The sequence below is a fragment of the Hordeum vulgare genome, chromosome 3H (genome assembly GCF_904849725.1).
Source record: "Hordeum vulgare subsp. vulgare chromosome 3H, MorexV3_pseudomolecules_assembly, whole genome shotgun sequence".
In the NCBI taxonomy this organism is placed as follows: domain Eukaryota; kingdom Viridiplantae; phylum Streptophyta; class Magnoliopsida; order Poales; family Poaceae; genus Hordeum; species Hordeum vulgare.
Window position 1 is genome coordinate 174,195,057 of NC_058520.1, and position 6,804 is coordinate 174,201,860.

A 6,804-nucleotide genomic window follows, 5' to 3' on the forward strand; every position below is an offset into this window, starting at 1 on the left:
AAGATAGATGGACTCCGAATAATTGGGGTACTTCTCAACCAAAGTGGATTCATATCCAGCCCCATAATCATTAGGTTTGATACCAGAAAACAAAGATTCAATGGGAGTCACACCAAGCACTTTAAGATCTTCGTGATTCTCATCACGAGAACACACCTTTTTAAGCCATTCATGTCTAGCACGAATTTGGGCGGTTCTTTCTTGGCTCTCAATCATGGAAACATGCATAGCTTTGAAAGTTTCATCCATGTTGATTTTGGGAGGAGCACATCTAACTTTCAAACTATCAACATCACAAGAAATTCTATCCACACTCTTAGCCAAATCGTCAATTTTGAGTAGTTTTTCCTCTATGGACGCATTGAAAATCTTTTGAGAGTTGATGAACTCTTTGATATTACTCTCTAGATCAGAGGGTAATCTATTGTAATTTCCATGGGTATTGTTGTAGGAGTTGCCAAAGTTATTAGAGGAGTTACTAGGAAAAGGCCTAGGAACATAGTTTCCTCTAAAAGCATTGTTGTTGCCAAAGTTATTCCTACCAACAAAATTAACGTCCAAGCTTGCGTTGCTACTCTCAATCTAAGAAGACAAAGGCATATCATTAGGATCCAAAGGAAAACTTCTACTAGCAACCAAATTCATTAACTCATCCATCTTAGCACTCAACGAGTTAATTTCTTCTATAGCATGCACTTTCTTACTAGTAGGTGACCTTTCAGTGTGCCATTGAGAGTAGTTTGTCATGATGTTGTCTAAGAGCTTTGTGGATTCCCCTAACGTGATTTCCATGAACGTTCCACCTGAGGCGGAGTCCAAGATATTTCTAGAAGCGAAATTCAAGCCAGCTAAAATATTTGAATAATCATCCAAAGGCTCAAGCCATGAGCGGGACAATTTCTATTCATTAACTTCATTCTCTCCCAAGCTTGTGCAACATGTTCATGATCAAGTTGCTTGAAATTCATGATATCATTACGAAGAGAGATGATCTTAGACGAAGGAAAATACTTGGATATATAAGCATCTTTGCACTTATCCCAAGAATCGATACTATTTTTGGGCAAGAAGAAAACTAAGTTTTTGCGCGATCTCGCAACGAGAAAGGAAAAAGATTCAATTTAATCACGTCATTATCCACATCTTTTTTCTTTTGCATATCGCAAAGCTCAATGAAGGTATTGAGATGGGATGCGGCATCTTCACTAGAAAGGCCAGAGAATTGCTCTTTCATAACGAGATTCAGCAAAGCGGCATTGATTTCGTATGACTCCGCACTAGTGGCGGGAGAAATCGAAGTACTAATAAAATCATTATTATTAGTGTTCGAGAAGTCACAAAGTTTGGTGTTTTCATTCATGGTGACTTTGGCAAGCAAGCAAGCACACAATCAAACAAAGAGCAGGCGAGAGAAAGGGGCGAATGACAAGGCGAACGAAAAGGCGAACGAAAAAGGCAAATTGGTGAAGTGGGGGAGAGGAAAACGAGAGGCAACTGGCAAACAAAGTAAATGCAAGAGATGAGTTTGCGACACCTACTTGGATGAGTTCTTGACTTGATCTTCCTCCCCGGCAACGGCGCCATAAATTCTTCTGCTGCGGCAACAAAAGTCCTTCCCTAGCACCTAGAAATTCTTCTTGTTACTTCTCTGGTTTGCGTCGGTTTTTCCCTTGAAGAGGAAAGGGTGATGCAGCACAGGAGCAGTAAGTATTTCCCTCAGTTTGAGAACCAAGGTATCGATCCAGAAGGAGGGCCTCGTCAAGTCCAAAGTACCTGCGCAAACACAAACAAGCTTGCACCCAACGCTTCAAAGGGGTTGTCAATCCCTTCAAGATTGTTTGCAAAGTGAGATCTGAAGGCGGAAAGAGCAACGAAGTAAAAAGTGTAAGGCTGAAAATATGGTGTGGAGTAGACCCTGGGGGCCATCGTGTTCACTAGAGGCTTTGATACGTCTCCAATGTATCAACTTTTCCAAACTCTTTTGCCCTTGTTTTGGACTCTAATTTGCATGATTTGAATGGAACTAACCCAACTGACGCTGTTTTCAGCAGAATTGCCTTGGTGTTATTTTTGTGCAGAAATCAAAGTTATCCAAACGTCCTGAAAATTTTGCTATTGAGATAGAACCTGCTTTTGCTCCTGCTAGATCTAGCTCTCATAGATATGAATTTCCTGATATACCTGAGGGTTACGTTATGGAGGGAGAGATAGCTGAGGATTTTCTTGCGTGTAAGGATGCCTATGACGCTGAGAAATTAATTCTCAAGTGGAAGCAAAAATCTCGGGAAGTTAGGATGAAAAATGATCCGAAGTTTGCCACTTCGCCTATCTTTGTCACCAATAAGGATTATGAATTCTCTGTCGACCCTGAGATAATCTCTCTAGTCGAATCTGATCCTTTTCACGGTTATGAGTCTAAGACGGTCATAGCCCATCTTGCCAAACTATCTGAAATAGCCAACCTTTTCACTAATGAGGAGAAGATCCGCCACTACTATATCCTTAAGCTGTTTCCTTTCTCTCTAAAGGATGATGCTAAAGCCCGGTTCACCTCTCTTGCTCCTGGATGTGTGCGTAGTCCCCAGGAGATGGCCTATTACTTGTGCGAGAAATATTTCCCTGCCCATAAGAAGCAAGCTGCTTTGCAGGCAATATACAACTTTGCTCAACTCCAAGAAGAGAGTCTTCCACAAGCTTGGGGGAGGCTCGTCCAGCTACATAATGCTTTGCCTGATCACCCTCTCAAGAAGATCGAGATACTTGATATCCTCTATAATGGACTTACCGATGCCTCTAGAGACTACCTAGATAGTTGTGCCGGTTGTGTTTTTAGGGAACGAACTGTAGAACAAGCTGAGACCCTGCTGAATAACCTCTTGATCAACGATAACGCTTGGACTATTCCCGAACCACCTCCTAAGCCAACTCCTAAGAAAAGAGGTATTCTATTCCTCAGTCCCGAAGATATGCAAGAAGCCAAGAAATCTATGCAAGAGAAAGGCATTACATCTGAAGATGTCAAAAATCTACCACCTATCGAAGAGATCCACGGTCTCGATAACCCGGTACAGGTAGTAGAAGTGAATTCTCTGCGTAGGTTTGATGAGAGTGATATTCCTTTTGATAAACCTGCTAGCCTATGATTTGTTGAATTTGACAACTTTGTTGCCAAACAACAGAGTTTCAATGATTATGTTAGCAGACATTTGGAACTAAATACTCGTATGCTTAGCCATTTAAGTGCTTGTGTAGACAGAAATGTCAATGCTCTAAAGCTTTGAGTAAACATGCCTCTATGATTACTACTCAGGTAGAACAAGTACTTAAAGCTCAGAATGACTTGCTCAATGAATTAAATGACAACTCTGTCAGAGTCATTACTAGAGGAGGCAAAATGACTCAGGAACCTTTGTATCCTGAAGGTCATCCTAAGAGAATTGATCAAGATTCTCAAGGAATCAATGCTGGTACACCTTGTCATCCTAAGGAGAAGAAGAAGGATGATAGAAACCTGCACACCAGTTCGCCAAATACTATCACACCTGAAGAACCTAATGATATTTCTGCGTCTGATGCGGAAACACAATCAGGTGATGAACATGAACCTGGTGACAATGTGGACAGTGATGTTCATAATAATGCTCAACCTAGCCATGATGAGGATGTGGAGATTGAACCTACGGTTAATCCTGATAATCCACAACCTAAGAGATACGACAAGAATGACTTTACTGCTAGGAAGCATGGTAAAGAAAGAGAGCCATGGGTTCAGAGACCTATGCCCTTTCCTCCTAAGCCATCCAAGAAAAAGGATGATGAGGATTTTGAGCGCTTCGTTGAGATGATAAGACCCGTCTTTCTGCAGATGCGGTTAACTGATATGCTCAAGATGTCTCCGTATGCCAAGTACATGAAAGATATCATGACTAATAAACGGAAGATACCAGATCTTGAGATCTCCACCATGCTTGCCAATTACACTTTTAAAGGTGGAACTCCTAAGAAACTTGGTGATCCCGGAGTGCCCACTATACCTTGCTCTATTAAAGGAAACTATGTAAGAACTGCCTTATGTGACCTTGGAGCCGGTGTTAGTGTTATGCCACTCTCTCTTTATCGTACACTTGAGTTGGATAAGTTGACACCCACTGAAATTTCTGTGCAAATGGCCGACAAATCAACAGCTTTCCTTGTGGGCATTTGCGAGGATGTGCCTGTTGTGGTTGCTAACACCACTATCTTAATAGACTTTGTTATCTTGGATATTCCCGAGGACGATGCCATGGCTATCATCCTCCGAAGACCCTTTTTAAACACTGCAGGGGCTTTTATAGATTGCAACAAAGACAATGTCACTTTCCATGTCAACGGTAATGAGCACACAGTGCACTTTCCGAAGAAACGATATCCAGTACATTGCATCAATGCTATCGAAAAGACTTCATCGATTCTCATTGGGAGCTTTGAATGCCCTATTCCTCGTGTCAAGATAAAGTACGATTTGCTTGTTGGGGAGATACATATCCCCATTGAGGTGACTTAGTGGCTATTCAAAAATTCTCCGTTCTCTCTTGCGATTCGAGAAGGTTTTGTCATAAGGACTTGATCAATCCCATTGACGGATTTCTTTCGATGACCATGAAACGGATGAATCAGAGAGTCACATACCTGTGTTTTGAGTTTTCTTTTTCTTTTGCTTAGAAGAAAAATGATAGAATTAGTTTAGCTTTTCCTGTTTTCTGTTTTAGCGTCCCGGAGAAAAATACCTCGAAAATAAAAGTTCTCCGTTGGTCCTGAAAATTTAGTATGATTTTTTCTGGAATTTTTGAAAATTTGTGGGCCTGAGAGCTGGTCAGGGGGCCTGACCAGTGGGCCACAAGCCCCCCCACTGCCGCCTACCCCCCTGGTGGTGGGGTGCAAGCATGTGGGGCCCACAGGCATCCCCTCCACTCATTCCAGCTCCCAGCCTCTTCTTCCACCTCCAGAAAAATTGTTTCACAGCTCAAACCCATGCTCTTGCTCATTTGGCTGTGATTTTCGATCTCCTTGCTCAAAGCACCATTCTCCGAACCATTTTGGGGAAATTACTCCTTGGTAAGTGACTCCTCCATTGGTCCAATTAGTTATTGCTCTAGTGCTTTATCCTTCGCGAATTCTTGCTATCTTGGTGACCCTGTTCTTGAGCTTGAAAGGTTGATTTTAGCTGGTCCCAAGTAGTTTTAGCGCGTGATACGGTCTCTAGGCACTAGTAGGAGTAGTTGCTACAAGTTGGGTTGATCCTTGTTCACTTTTCTTTCGAAGTCTCTAAAAATTTCAGAATTTTTCACAGCTAGAAAAAGGAAAAGATGAGGAGGTTCTTGAGAGGCTCTTCAAGCCGTAACCCAAGGAGGATGAGAAGAACCACCCCAAGTACGTAGTCCCTCAAGTCACAGAAGTTCGAGGGTGCGAGTGGCCAAGTGATGAATTTTTGCGCGGCGCTGGACTTTATGAAGACTTTCATTACTTGGTGGAGAACGCAGGTCTTACTGCGTTTGTTGAAGATAAGTGCCCACAATATCTCCTCCTCACCAATATTTTCGTTCAAATCTTCAACTTTTATCCGAGGAAGAATCCTCCCATGGTTGAGTTCATGATATACGATGTTCCCCAGTGCATGACGCTGCAGGATTTTTGCAATGTATGCAAATTACCTTATATTGGGGATATCCGTGACCCTCGTCCACGGGACTTGGAGGATTTCATTGGTTCGATTGCTGTTGGAGAGGAGAGAGGAGTGTCTCGCGCTAGAATTGCTAGCATACATTTTCCTGTGCTTCGGTACTTCTCACTATTTGTGGGAAAATGTTTGATTGGCCGTGGGGAGGCTGGATCACTTAGTTCTCCAGACCTTGCTGTTTTGCGCGAAGGCCTTTATAACGATAAGACTTATAGCTTGGGAACTATAGTAGCTCAACGGTTGAACATGAACCGTTCTAAAGGTGTTGTCTATGGAGGTATCTATGCTACCCGTCTTGCCAGACACTTTGAGATACCGATTAGACTGGGAGATGAAGGAGAGATGCTTCTCCATGAGAGATATCTGGATTATGATAGCATGGTTCGCCATGATTTTCTGGATAGAGATGCTAGTAGACGAATGATTTATAACCTGGTGTTTAGTCAGGGTACTCGAGAGACTATTACTTTGCATGCTCCTTCTTTGTTGATCTTCATGCAGGCAGGTACACTATTATGCCTGCGGACATCTACGCATATTGGGGCTTGGCCCAACCACAGGCGCCCATGCCCGAGCCGCCAGTCGAGTACCAGACGCCAGTTTATCAGTGGGAGCCAGAGGAGCTCAACAGCAGTGGCATCCACAGTCTGCTCCAGAGTATCCCGGAGCTGGTTATTTCCCACCTTGGGAGTAGACCAAGCTAGGCCAAAAGCCTAAGCTTGGGGGAGTACGTGTTCTCACCGACTTTACATTCATGCTTATGCTTTCACTTTGTTAGCCGGTGTTTACACTTTGCCACTATATTATCCATGCTAGTTTCTTTTCGTTTTCTTGTTTTCTTGTTTTGTGTCCTTTTGAAAAAACCCAAAAAGATTTTTCTTTCTTCTTTTGCTTGTTGGGAGCTTTCCCATGTAAATAGTTTTCTTTTTCTTTGTGTCAAGGTAGAAGATATTGGTTACAATGCTTAGTGGTTCTTACATGCTTACCTGTTTAGCTTTCAAAGAGCCATATTATTTTGTCTTCTCCTTTGTGTTTGCGTGCAGATTCAGCTTAGTCCAATGCGCTTATTATCGTTTTCATCGTTCGAT